The sequence below is a fragment of the Pseudorca crassidens genome, chromosome 8 (genome assembly GCF_039906515.1).
Source record: "Pseudorca crassidens isolate mPseCra1 chromosome 8, mPseCra1.hap1, whole genome shotgun sequence".
NCBI classification, from domain to species: Eukaryota; Metazoa; Chordata; class Mammalia; order Artiodactyla; family Delphinidae; genus Pseudorca; species Pseudorca crassidens.
In genome coordinates this window covers 105617942-105632432 of record NC_090303.1, presented here as the reverse complement: position 1 = coordinate 105632432, position 14491 = coordinate 105617942, and the positions used below count along the sequence as shown (strand labels likewise).

Genomic DNA, 14491 nt, shown 5'->3' with positions numbered 1-14491 from the left:
AATTGGTTTTTTTACTGGGTGAGAGCGCAAATCTTTTGAGGGGAGTTGGGAAAGCGGGGTTTACTATTTTTGTCGTTGAAATGATGGGCTGTATTCCTCAACTGACAGCAGAAGGTGAAAATCAGAATCGCGGGTGTCCGGACCGCCACCTCTCTGGGCCCCGAGGCCGGTGAGGAACTTGATTCCGGCTGCTGGGGAGTCGCAGGTACGAAGTGTCGGTAAAAATACCGAGGCCAGGTGTCAGCGCGCGTCCGCGTGCCGGCTCACATCTGTCCCGGATGCGAGGATCTCCAAGGAGTAACTTTGGACGCCATGTACTTATTTTCCTCTTTCTCTGAGGATCTTCTTGCATCGCCGGCGCTCCAGAAGCGGAAACACACTATTTGAATGTTTCAGAAAACAAGCTCCAAACCACCAGACTTCACTGGTCTCTGGGGTCCGTGCGGCCCGGGGCGCTGCTCGCGCGCCTTTTCCGCATTGCCTCGCGTAGCGCGGCGCTTCTCCTTCTCGTCGGCCCTGGCGTCTCTCCCGAAAAACCTTCTCGGGCCGGCCAGGACTGGTTTTCCTGGATCTGGGCAAACGTCCGCGAGGACAGCACTGGGCGACTGGAGCGCTCCAGCCGGGCCGCGATGGCTGTGGGTTAATAAGGTTCGGCAGCGCGCGCCATCCATCACCCGGGCCGAGCCGGGCCTTCACCCTGTGCTGCACGCATGCCGGGCTCGCCCTCCGCGCGGCTCCCCTTCCCCCACCGCTGACGCGCGGGCCTCTCCTGGGCCTGGAGGAAATAGGTGAGCCAGGGACACTGCTTCTTCCTCCTTCCCTCGTGGCTTCCTCCTTCCTTCTGTTTTTCACTCTTTCTCACCAGCAACTGGGCCGGGGTGCGCCCCTCCCCCTCCCCTCCCCCTCCCCTCCTCTCCCCCCTCCCCCCTGCTCTCGCCCCCTCGTCTCCCCCTCCTCCCAGCTGATAAATGAGTTCAGATGGGCCTGGAGTTAAATTTGGGTGATTACCGCGCAGGCGAGCGGGGCCACTCCTCGACTTCAGGGCCAGGGTGAGATTAATATCCTCTCTGGCAGCTCATTATCACCCCGGGCTCCTTCCATAAAGTCCAACCTCAGCCAAGCCCGGGGGCGCGGCGCTGCTGGGAGCCTGGGCAGGAGCTGCTGTCGGGCGCGGGCGGCAGGGCGCGGGCCTGGCCGCCTCCGGGTCCAAAGGTGCTTTGGGGGGACGCGGACCTGGTTTGCAACTGGTGGGAGAGCCCCAGAGCCCGAGGAAAGGGGTGGGAAAATTAGAGAGAGGGGATGGGGAGGGGGAGAGGAGAAAGACAGATGCCTTTGGGGGTTGAAAAAAATCTGCAATCCGTGTGTATCTCGTTTTAATTTCTACCACATTGGGGAAGTTCAGCCTGAAGCCATCTCTGCCCCGGCTGGCTCCACATCTGAGGGTTATTCCCCGCCGTCCCCCTGCTCGGCTGGCCCAGCGTCAGCGCCCCTACCTCAACACTGGGCCCCCCGGGGACCGGCGGCGGCCGGGGAGGGGGTGTAGCGTCCGACCTGGAAGCTGGGGCGCCGCCGGCCTCGGCGGAGGGTCCGTCCCTCCACCCCAAGGTGCAGACCCTCCTGAACCCGGGAATCGTTCGCTCCCTCGGCGACAAGGGGCAGAGGCGCACTAAAGGAAGATAGAATGATTGTGACCCCCGCCCCCGTCCTCCAGCAGAGCGAGCCCGGGTTTGGTGCGGGGACTTGGCGGCCGGGAAGGCGGGACCCGCCCGCGGCCCCAGCGTCTCCAGCCAGCGGCTTAAGCGCGACGGAATTTATCTCGCTAATAAATTTAATGATCAATTCGTTCTTGTCACAGTAGCTCTTCCCCAAATCAATTATAGCAAATTTAAATATAATCACCGGCTCATCCTCACCCACTCCGGGCACAGCGAACAATTCATTCCGCATAATGAGCGGCCGCCAGCCCCGCCCCGCCCGCCCACCCGCGGTCCCCGCGCGGCGGGGAGGGAGCTCTGCCGCCTCGAGGACCGGGTTCCCAGGACCCGGAGCCAGGCCCACGCAGCCCAGCCCTGAGGGGGACGAAGCACTGTTTCCAGACCAGCCCAGGCTTGGCCCTCGGGCAGCGGCGCGGGCCTCCGGCGGTGAAGCCCCAGTGCCCGGCGGTCTCCCCGCTCTCCACCCGGCGGGGTGTGCCCTGCCGACCCGGCGGCGCCGGGACACCCAGACCCCAAAGCGAGGGCCGCGCCCAAAGCGGACCCGGCCCTCTGGGAACCCCGCCCGGCCCCCTGCCCACCCTGGGAGCCACCCTCGGCGCGGGTTCTCTTCACCTCAATGGGGGAGTCCTCAGTTCTCAGAAAGGGTACCTCGTCGTGTGCCAGGGTCTCCAGCGTGTGCGAAGAAAATGTGGTTAAAGACCTTCCTGTGAGGAAGAGACCAATCTATCGGCGCCCTCCAGGCCACAGTCCAGGGATCACCTGTCCAGCCCTCGCAGAGCTCTGGCCCAGGGTCCGAGGGCCCTGACCAGACGCCTTAAGGCTTGGCGTCTGAAGAGTGCAGAAACGCCTAGAACGTAGACGAAATGGGCCTGTTCCTTTCGCGGTTGGCCTTCCTGCACCTTGTATCCAGGCGGAAGTCAGCCTGGAAAGATCCGCGGGAAAGACTCTATGACAGCAAAAGCAAAAACAGGCAAATGGGATTATGTCAACATTTAACACCCCTGCGCAGCAAAGGGAACAATCAACACGATGAAAGGCTACCTGGGAAGGGAGAAAGTATTTGCAACTCAAACATCTGATAAGGGATTAATATCCGAAATATATAAAGAACTACAATTCAACAACAACAAAAATCCATCCAGTTAAAAACAGGCAAAGGAATTGAATAGACATTTCTCTGGAGAAGACGTACAAATGGTCCACAAGCACATGAAAAGACCCTTAGCATCACTAACCATTAGGCAGATACAAATCACAACCACAATGAGCTAGCACCTCCCACCTATTAGGACAGCTGTTACGAAAACAAAAACAAAACAGAAGATAACAAGTGTGGGGACTGGAAAATAGTGCAGCCACTATGGAAAATAGTATGGAGGGTCCTCAAAACAAACAACAAAAACAGAATTACCATATGACCCAGCGACCCTACTTCCGGGTGTATATCCAAAAGAACTGAAAAGGAGCTGGAAGAGATATTTGCACAGCCATGCGCACTGCAGCATGCTTCACAATAAGCCAAAATGGGATACATACGTGCAAACAGTGGAATAGTATTCAGCCTTTAAAAAGAAGGAAATTCTGACACCTGCTACAACAGGGCTAAGCCTTGAGGACATAATGATCAGTGAAATAAGCAAGTCACAAAAAGACAAATGCTGCATAATTCTACTTACATGTGGCATCTAAAATAGTCAAATTCTTAGAGGCAGCACATAGAAGGGAGGTTGCCAGGGTCTGGGAGGAGGGGGAAAAGGGGAGATGTTTAATGGGGAGGGAGTTTCAGTTTTGCAAGGTGAAAAAATTCTAGAGAGCTGTTGCCCAACAATATGTATACAGTTAACGCTACTGTACTAGCCACTTAAAATGGCTAAGGTGATTAAAACGAGGACACACCTTCTTACCTTCCTCCCTCCATTCCTCCCTCCCTCCTCCTCCTCCGCTTCTTCCCTCTCCCCTTCCCTCCCCCCTCTCTCCCTCCCTCCTACTGAAAGGGCAGACTTGCTGTAGAACATCCAAATCCCGGGGAAGGCTTAGGAAGGGAGCATCTGGCCCCCAGGCCGCCGCGGGCCTGAGCGGGCGCGGAGTTTGCGGGTCAGACGCTGCCGCCCCTCGCGGTGTGGGGAGCCCGGCCCGCTCCGGGCTGGCTCGACGAGCACCTCCAGGTCTGCGGGTTAACTGACCCCTGCGGCCTCCCCTGCGCTCCCACGCCCCCGCCAGACCCCAGGCCGGGACCGCGCTCCGGGGGTGGCGGGCGCCGCGGGGAGGGGCCTGCGGGGGGGTTCCCGCAGGACGTGGGCGCCCCCCACCCCGTATCAAAGTCCTGCGGTGCCCTGTGTGTCCCTCAATAAAACTAATCCCTTTGGAGGAGTGACTCAACCGAGAACGCTGCAGTGTCCCAGACTACAAGGCAAATATGTTTTTCAGATTTGGTTTTTATGGTCGGATTAAAGTTTATTTTCCATAATAGAGCACCTAATAAAACTCATAAAGCCGGGTCGGGGCTCCAGCTGGTGGCCTCATTTAACACTTTCACTTCGTAAATCACTTTACGACGTGCCAGGTGTGTCCCAAACTGGACGCCAACGAGAACCAGACCCCCGCCGCCGTGCCCAGCACACACAGGCAGGCACACACACACACACACACACACACACACACACACGCACACACGCGCGCGCACACGCACGCGCACGCAGGCACACATGCACACACGTCCCGCGGCTGGCCTCCGGGTCTGGGCCGGGGTCCGGCCGAGCGGGTCCCGGGCTGGCGGGTCACCCATCCAGGGTTCGCGGCCCGGCCCCCTCCCCTCCCGCACCCCGAGCCGGGGGGTGGGGGGGGACCCTGGCGAGAAGGCGGGGTCCGGAGGCGGGCGGAGTGGGGTGTGGGGAGGGGTCTCCCGCGCTTCCCCCACCCGCCGGCCCCGCGCCGACCCTGCATTCCGCGGCCGCGCACCTGGCCGCCCCGAGTGTACACAAGGTGCCGGACAATGTGCGGCTCCCCGGGCCATTGTCCGCGGCGCTGGGCGGGACAAAGGTGCCCCCCGGCCAGCGGCCGCGGCGAGGGGCGGCGGCGCGGTTTACCCAGCTGGGGGAGGAACAAAGGGCCGCCGCCTTATCGCGGCCGGCTGGCGGGGCGGGGCGGGGGCGCGGGGTCAGGCCGGGGGCGCGGGGGAGGGCCGCCCGCCAGCCCGAGGGGTCGCCGCGGCCCCGTCGCAGCGCCGCTGCCGCCCGGGGGCGTCCCTGCCTCTCGGCCCGGGCCTCGGGAAGGCGCGCCCGGAATGCCCCACGGGGATCCCGGGGGCAGGAGGTGAAGGCGGCTCGGTTCGCGGTGGTTTGTGCTCCGAGATGATCCGGTTCTGTTACAATGCGGGTGGTTTTCGTATGGGGTCACCTTTCCATTTACAGCCTTGCTTCCAAGCATGTTTTCTTCTGTGCTGAAACAGCATCTTGAAAAAGGATGAACAGGAAGAGTTAGAGTCGTCCTGGCTCAGGGGCTTGCGAGGAGAGAATGGCCCGCTTTCCCTTGTCCGTCCTGGGGGACAGGCCAGGTGTCCCTCTGGGGCCGGTCCTTCTAAGGAGACGCGCACACCTAAGGTTCTTAAAACAGAGACACCAACTCTGTGAAGCTTGCCGTTGATTTTTTAAATAGATAAATCTGTAAAGGGAATGTAAGTTGTGTCTGTTTCTTTCCCCCCGTGGGTCTGCAACCAGGCTTATTACCTTTCAGCACCCTGCTCCATCCATCCTGGTGATTATTTATTCCCAGGTGCGTGTGGGGGGGGTGTCATCAGATTCCCACCCACGTGCCCTTGGATCAGGCGCCTGTGTGACACTGCAGCCCTTTCACCCATGAAAGAGATAATAGCCAACTCAAAATCCATCCACCATGCATTCATTCAGCCAGCTGTTTTAGAATAGCTGCTCTCTGCTGGACACTGTTCTGAGCACCAGGGTGCATGCGTGAATAAAACAGACAAAAATCTCCATCCTCCTGGAGTTACATAGTAGTGGGAAGATGAAGACAAGACTAACAGACACTATATATGTGCCTTACCTAGTGTAAAACGTGCATGAATCCATGAGGTTAGGTGTCAGGTAAAGTAAGAGTGAAGGAGGAAAGAGGTCTACAGCCTGAACACAGTCCTCACTGGACGGCCTGTCATTCTCAGCATCACCTGGGATGCAGGACTTTGACCTTCTGGTGCATGATGGGAATGTGAGAAATCGGGTTGTAGCTGCCTGCCTTTAAAGGGGTTGGAGGATAAGAATTAGAGACCTCTAAGAACTGTAGAGGGGACTTCCCTTGTGGTCCAGGGGTTAAGAATCTGTCTGCCAATGCAGGGGACGTAGGTTCAATCCCCGGCCAGGGAATTAAGATCCCACATGCCACGGGCCAACTAAGCCCGAGAGCCACAACTAGAGAGCCCATGCACCACAACTAGAGAGATGCCCGTGCACCGCAACAAAAGATCCCACGTGTCGCAACTAAGACCCAATGAGGCCAAAAATAAAAATAAATATTTTTTTAAAAACACAAAAACTGTAGAGTCCAAGTGATCAAATATTCACTTCCTGATTCACAGTGTTCCTAAACCTGTTGGTAGAATAAATATTCCAGAAAACAGATGCACGTGTGCATGGTGGAAGTGGGAATTTGGGGACAGAAATAGATTACATGTATGATTTTTTTCTTCCTTCCTTTCTTTCTTTCCACTGAGATATAATTGACAAAGCATTATGTCAGTACCTTATAATACATAATTGTATTAGTTTTAGGTGTACAGTAATTTCTTAATTTTCATAATTCAGGCATTTAAGACCACTCTGGAAAATAAAAGAGAAAACGGAAGCTTTCACATAAAAGGTTCACTGCCAGTGTTAGAGAATCCGACCCCGGGCACAGAAGCTCACGGAGCCATGAGGGCTGGGAGTGGGCCGCGCCGCCTTCCTGCACTTCAGGTGCCCTGTGCACCTGCCTGGGGCTTGGGTGCCTTCCCTTCACGCACAGGGCATCCCGTCTCCACGCACCTGCACAGGCCGTTCTTCCCACCGGACTCACGTCCCCCTCATTTCCTGAGTCCCGTCCCTTCTCCCAGGCCTGTCACCTCCCCCCCAATGTTCTGTGCCCAGAGCAGAGGGCTGTGGAGAAGGGCAGGGACCCCAGAGCGTGGGCTTGCATCCCGCCTCACCTAGTGTGTGCCCGTGTCCCCTTCTGTAGAAGGGGGACCGGGTCAGTCCCGGTCTCCCAGGGAGAGAGGAAGCTTGGGCAGCTGAGCGTGTGCCAGGCCCCACATACAGACTCAGGGAACAGTTCAGCAAACCAACATCCTCACAGCTCTTGGTCTCCACACCCACAAGGCACAGGGGGCACCCTGGGTCCACGCGCTCCAGTGAGGGTCCTCGAAGTTGAAGTTCCAGGCTAATCTGGGAAAGAGATGTGGTGGGTAGGGGTGTGAGGGTGGGGAGGAAGGCTTTGTAAAGACTCCTTGGGACTCACAGGAGCCCAGGAATAAGGGCCAGGGTGAGGGTGCGCGGGTGAGATCCTGGCACTTACGGACTGGGCGGCGTGGGGCAAGTGACTTGACCTCTCTGTGCCCCACGGTCCTCTGTCAAGCGGGGAACGGCAGCCCCTGTTTCGCAGGGCCGCTGTTGAGAAGCACACAGCACAGGAGGGAAGGGCCGAGGGCCGCCCCAGAGGAGGTTCCGCCACGTCAGCCCCTCCCACACAGGGCCCGTGGTGTCCCCACTCTTCACTCGCTGCCCTCCTGGACTTGCCTGCTGGAGGCTCATGGACCCAGGGCCACCCTGTGTCCACACCGGCATGATCACTTCTCTTGGGGACTCCTGCAGAACGGAGAGAGAGACAGAGACAGACACAGAGAAGGAGAGAGAGCGCGAGAGCCATCAGCTTCCCGTGAACCTGCCTCTCTGGCCAGCCTGGAGCCCTGGAGCCCAGCCTCCTTTTGAGCCATGAGGCGTTTGCAAGTGGGGTGCGCCTGGAGCCTTGAAAACGGCCTGTCTGCCTGCTGTGCTGGAGAGGCACGGGCGAGCTGGGTAGATGCGGGCGACACGCAGGTTGACCGCAGCCACGAGAGAGTCCCAGAGTCCCAGCGGAATCGCCAGCCCACAGAAAGATGAGCTGACGGTTGTTGTCGCAGGTCACTGCGTCTGGGGGGCTGCTTACACAGGAAAAGCCAGCTGATCCAGTACGTACTACGCGCGCAGCTCAACCTTCCAAACCACGGCCGCACAAAGAGCTCCGCGAGCTCCCGCCACTACCTGCTACCTGGACCCACAGCTGCCTGATCTAAGTGATACTTACTGAGTAAGGCTGCCGTGCCCGACACAGTACCAGGCTCTGGGCAGAAAGCAGAGAACGGCAGGGCCATGCTCCCCGTGCCATGGGCCTCAGGCTGCAGCCGGTTGGAGGCAAGATGCCCAGGAGGCAAGATGCCCAGGAGGGTACCCAGGAGTGAGCAGCACCCTGGAGATGTCCACAGACCGCCGCCTGTTGGTAACCGTGGGGTCTTAATTCTCACCGCCGTGGGCTGCGCCCGCTGGCCTGTTAGCTGCTTCAGTGCAAGGGCCGTGTAGGCTATTGTATCAGTCAGGACCCGGCCGGCCGCACGCGGCAGGAGAGCCAAAGGAACAGTGGCTTTCACGGACAGAAATTCATTTCATCTCCTGTAAACCCAGGCTGCCAGCGGCTGGTCTGGTGGGCCACGGCCCTTTATCTCGTGGCTTTTCCTCTGTGGTTCAAGGTGGGGCTTGGGCTCCACACCCCGACCAACACGACCAAGGGCAGGTGCGTGTGTGTCCTCCCCAGGGGTTCAGGGTGGCCCCTTTGCTCACATCCCACTGGCGAGAAGTCTCTCTCTCTCTCTTTTGTTAATCTGGCTGAGCTGTGTGGCTTGTGGGATCTCAGTTCCCCGACCAGGGGTGGAACCTGGGCCCTGGCAGTGAGAGTGTTGAGTCCTAGCCACTGGGCCACCAGGGAACTCCCGGGTGAGAAGTCGTAACACGGCCATGCTAAGCTTCGCCGGAGGTTGGAAAGTGAGTCTTTATTTCCATTTGTCCACAGGCCTCGCTAAAAATTGGGGTTCTATTCCGAGGGAGGATGGGGCATGACTGGAGGACGGCTAACTCTGCCCTGGGTATTTGTTTGGTTCTTTGTGTGTGTGTGTGTGTGTGTGTGTGTGTGGCAAAAAAAACACATAATAGTTATCATTTTAACCATTCGTAAGTGTACAGTTCAGTCGCACCAAATGCATACAGTATTGTGTACCAACACCTGTATCTATTCCCCAAATGTCGCATCACCTCTGTCCCCATTAAGCACTAACCCCCTTCCCCCTCCCTTGGGGAACCTCTACTTTCCAGTTCTGTGAATTTGCCTGTTCTAAGTATGTTTTGGTCCTTTTGTGCACTTCCCACTGTATCCAGTATAGAGACGAGCACATCAAAGGGCTCCAGTAAATTAAGCTGGTTTTTCCCACTTCAGCAAAGGTACCGCTCTCCTCCCAGGCGTTTGAACCAAAGGCTCTGGGTCACACTCTGCTTCCTCTCGTCCTCCTGGCCCAGCTCCCCTGCGGCCAAGGCTGCCCGCAGGACACACACGCTCCAGGGACCTGCCCCAGCATGCCACCTTTGCCATCTCTCCCCGACGCCCCAGGCTGCCCGTCCCAGGCGCCAGCATCTCTAGATGTGACTCAAGTACATGCTGCTGACTAGGACACCCCTCCCCCCAGCGGGAGCCTGAGGGCGAGGGAGCCAGCAGAGCAGCGGGAGGAGTCAGAGGCCAAACAGCTCACTTTGAAAAGTAAAACCAGGGCCCCCAAAAATGTAAGTTCTCTACTGTACAGCACGAGGAACTATACTCAGCATTATGTAACAACCTCTAAGGGAAAAGAATCTGAACCTCTGTGTATGTATAACTGAATCGCTGTGCTGTACGCATAAAACTTACACGGTATTGTAAATCTACTCCAATCAAAAAATTTAAAAAAATTTCTCTGCTAAATTTAAAACCAGAAATTCAGAAATCCTTCCAGCTACCTTGACCTATTTCCTTTACCGATTTTCACAGGTAAAGGAAACACCTGAATCATCACACACTGCACTCTTGGTAGCTTTTCAAAATTGCTTGAGAAAACCAGGGGTGCTTGTGACCTTCCTGAGTCCCCGGCGGCGGCTCTGGGATCCTCCTGCCGACGGCCCCTCCTAAGGTGGGCTGGGGGTCTCCTCCGGGCCATGGACGCGCCCCAGTGCCCCCATAGCGTGAGGCCTTCTCTCTCCTATCTTCATAAAACAAAGTAATTCGCTTTTAATGACTGCCGGTGTTTTCTTTCCCAGTTCTGTTTGATCAGATAATGTGTCGGAGGCCGTCCCAGCAGGGTTAAACCACCGTGACCTTCATAATCAGAGAACAGAAATAAACGATGTTTACTCATAAATGTTACCGAGTCTCCGGTGCCCAGATGCCTCCTAATCACAGCGGGGGCGATAATATTTTCCTTTTATCAGGCCTCTCACTCACAGGTAACAAAGTGCTTTATTATCCCACCGTGCAGGTAGGGAGCCCCCGGTCGCACGGTTTCCCAACCCGGGACGCGCTCGGGGTCTCCCTGCTGGTGGCCCCATTGGGCCGCCGGAAGAGTCGCTCCCCCGAGGGCCCCCCAGGCCTGGAGATCTGGGTGGCCGGAGGGTGGGCAGGGAGCAGAGACCCCGTGAGTCTCCTCTGGGATCTCGACAGGCCCACTTGGCCTCTGCTGTCAGGGTACAAGTCAGTGGCCCAGGCCCCTCCAGGCTGGGCTGACCTTGCGGGGGAAGTGGCCAGATCACTACTGACTCTCATGCGGGTTGTTTCCGCTGCCACTCGCTTCACAGGAGCCGGGCCAGGAGCTCAAGGGGGAGGCGGCTGGACCCCACTGGTGTCGGGGAGAAAGTGCAGGTCTGCACCAGCCTGAAACCCGGCTTCTTCCAGGCCCGAGTGGCCAAGCCTCCGTGCAGGGAGGACAAGGCCTAGAGGAGAGGTGACTGGACAGTGACACTCCACAAAGCACCTGTCCCCGCCCCGGTCCCCAGTGGCACAGCCAGGCCACCCACGAGTCCAGGGAGTGTGGGCCTCACTCCAGCTGCCCTGTACTGCGCTGCGTGGACAGACCAAGGGCACGTGGGACAAAACAGCAAGCCCAGCCCCAAAGTCCATCTTGTATTTTTGGCTTCTCTGTTTCACGGCTCTGGGGGGATGTTCGTGGTGGGGACGGCAGAGCCACTTTCCCAGGGCAGGCCCAGGGCAGGCCCGGGCCCTGCTGTCGGGCACCAGGCCAGGACGCCACGGCCTCTGCCGCTGATTTATCAGTTAGCCCCAGAGTAGCTAAAGTAGTAAAGCAGACGCTGGCTGCCCTATTAAATCTGATTTAGAAAACAGAGAGGTTTAAAAAATCTCATTGTCCATTTAAGTCAAAACGCATAAGGATGCTAACGACCACTCTGTGGGTCTGGCCGGCTAGCTTGGGACCAGATAGAAAAGTACTTCCTCCACCAGTCAGAAGTCTGAGGGCAAGGATAAAATAAATCTCAAATAATTACGTTGTATTTTCGATGAGTTAAGTAAGTGTGCTTTATGCCGTGGACATGTGAACTTGCTTCTCTGCACACAGTAAGCCCTGGATAAATACTTACTGGGAAATCTGTGTTTGTAATGCATTGTTTTTGCATCTCGTCTGGTAATTCTGCCCTTGGGCAATTCTGTTCAGAGTTGGCTCTTTGTAGGAAATCAGAGCTTTGGCCAAGCCTGGGCAAAATTAAGTAATGACAGTAATAGAAATAATCTTAGCCCTCAGTTTTAAGGTGTGTAGGTGCCGGGCACCCTGGTACAAGCGCTGGACTCCTGGAGCTGGGCTGGCCTTCAGTGCCTTGGTTTCACCTTGTACTTTTTTGCAAGCTTTGTTCTACTCTCATTAAGGATAATTTCCCCAGAGACAGTAAAAATGTCCTGGATTACCCATCAGCGTTTAAGAATTATAAAGTAGATACTAATTCAGACCTTCAGAATGATATTCACGGGAAATCGTGGCTTGAGGAAGAAGAAGGCCTTCAGAGACCCCCTATTTGCACTTCAGGGGGAAGTAACCAGAGAGAGGTTCTGCTCTCAAACAATTAACAAGCACCTCCTTTGTCCAGACGGGAACCTACCCGGTGACTGACCCGGACACAGTGCCAGGTCCTCTGAAGGACACAAAGCTCATCATAGGTCGTAAAATCGCAGGTCCTAGAGTTAGAAGTGCCCTTACTCCTGCTGAGGTCAGGCTGTCAGCAAAGCTGCTAAGCACGCCTTCTTTGGCCAAGTTATTGATACAAACGTGGGGGAAGGGGGAATGCCGAGCGCAGACAGGGACCCGGAGCTGCTGCTGGGAACCTTCCTGGGCCCGCTGGACAGACGACGGGTCTGCTTCCCGGTACTGCTCACCCGCGCCCATCGCCCACTGACCTCTCGGCAGCTCTGCCCTTGCGGGGACAAACCAGAACAGCTGGCCACTCTGCCTACTCTTCTGAATGGACAGGATTAAGGACCCACGAGAAGAGAAATGAGAGCAGTACGGACTGAAGTAGTTGTTAGTGAACTCATCCTGAGTTTAGAGAAACTACCGCTGTCACTCCAGGCACTCACAGACCTACTCGAACAATTAGAGAGCCTCGATGGCAAATCCATTTTATAGGTAAGAGTACTTCAGAGATGCAGTGACTGCTGTGTGCTGGCAGCAGGCTGGCCTTGAGCTGGGCTGGTGCCAGCAGTGGCCGGGCCCGATGTGCTTGTCCCTTCTACACCTTGTGACTGACCAATGGGCAGGCCAACAAGAGCGTCCCCATCACCTAGTCGAAGCGGGACTGCTCAGGGACCCAGCAACAAAACTGCGCTACGAAACTCTACCCCACACCTGGATTTACAGACGCTCGGCCAGCGCAGCTGGGGCTCCCCTCCACCTGGCAGGGTCTCCTCCCGACAGGCAGGAGAATGGGTCGCCAACCTGGGAGCACGGGCCCCGCCCCAGCCCGAACCCCGCACAGGCTCTGCTGGGAACCAGTCTCGTGCACTTGCCCCAGCCAATGGTAGCGTCTCGCCATCTGCCGTTCAGAGACTCGCCTGTCATGGCTTCAGTCGTTTTGCGATGGGTAGTCTGATCTTCCCTGGGGAAAAGGGAGAGGGGTATAAGAAGACTCATTTAAAAAATTTATGTATTTTTATTTATCTATCTTTGGCTGCGGTGGGTCTTCATGGCTGCGCGCGGGCTTTCTCTAGCTGCGGCAAGGGGGGCTGCTCTTTGTTGCAGAGCGTGCACTTTGTTGCGGCGGCTTCTCTTGCTGCGGAGCACGGGCTCTAGGCGTGCGCGCTTCAGTAGTTGTGTCTCACGGGCTTAGTTGCTCCGGGGCATGTGGAATCTTCCCGGACCAGGGGGAACCCATGCCCCCTGCATTGGCAGGCGGATTCTTAACCACTGAGCCACCAGGGAAGCCTCAAGAAGACCCATTTTTAAAGAAGAATGCCAGTTAATAATGTAGGAGGGATGACAGGACTAGAAAATGACCATTTTGCAAGTAATAATTGATCCTGGCAAGGATCATTAACGCCTGCCTGACCCACTAGGCGAAATATTGGTGGGAACAGGAAACACACGTTTTGCCACATTTTTTTCCTTTGTAAGATGTCCTTAACTTTTGGTGACTAATTTCCCTTAATAATTACAAAGGTAAAAACGTACCTTTGCCATGGGGAGGTCTGCTGGCCTCGACTGTAATTAGCGTGGCCAGTTGTGAGCTTCATACTGTCTGTCCCGAGACGCCAGTGTCAACCGGGCTGTGATTTTCCCAACCATGTTTACGTGGAGCCCACCAGGATTTGTTGTGACAACGGCCAGGACTCTTCAAAGCCCAGTTTCGTGAGAAATTTTAGACGGGGGTGGGTGTTGTATACTAAAAGAGAAATAAAAGGAAATGTAATGTTTGAACCTTGATTGTATTTTGTCTAGGAAAAAAACAGCCATAGAAAATTCAGTTTCGAACAACTGGCAGTATGAAAACGGAATTGTCTGCTGGACTCTGTCACTAAATGGATGTGGATTAGATATAAAAAAGAGAAAAAGCAAATGTGCCAAGTGTTAACAATGGGCAAACCATAAAAATAAAAGCAGAAGAATTTGCCCTCTTTCTTTGGAAACACTTCTGACAAAGTAAAATGAAACAAATAGTCCATTTTAAACGATTTTCTATAGAAAATAATTTTTAAATGCTCTTCATCATTTTTACCTCGGCCTGAAGTGAATCCCGCCCGGGTGTCATATTTCACTGGGCCCTCAAGGGGCGTCCCCTGCCACCACTCTGGTCTGCAGCAGACCCAGGTGGGCGTGAAGCGCAGGAGAGGGAGGAAAGGGACCGCTGGCTGGGTCCCCAGGGCGGGAATAAAGGACACAGACCACGCTGGGGGCGGGAGTGGGGGTCAATCTCCTGCAGACTGGATATTTGAGAGTGGGAAAGTGCCGACGCGATAACCCCCAGAGGCCGTGGCCATGTGTCTTGCTTTGGACGTGCTCAAGGTCAAAACCACTCTGCTCCCGACTGGTGGACACACACAAGGCATTGTTTTCCAAACACACACAACCCTGGGTGTTCTGAAGTCACCTTTGCAGGCTTAGAACATTTTAAACTGGTCCCCATTTTCCCTTTCATCATCTTATCATGCAAACATCATTTTTCATCATTTATTCAGCGCCA

At 55.9% G+C, this 14491-nt stretch overlaps 1 long non-coding RNA gene across 1 annotated transcript; it reads right to left on the bottom strand.

Annotated features, from left to right (window-relative positions):
* Positions 1 to 4907: 4907 nt before the first annotated feature.
* LOC137229517 (uncharacterized) lies at positions 4908 to 13796 on the bottom strand. Its single transcript, XR_010945735.1, has 4 exons — positions 13483 to 13796; positions 7275 to 12910; positions 6910 to 7144; positions 4908 to 5166 (listed from the first exon to the last, which is right to left on the bottom strand). It is a non-coding gene; the product is annotated as an uncharacterized lncRNA (long non-coding RNA).
* Positions 13797 to 14491: the final 695 nt, after the last annotated feature.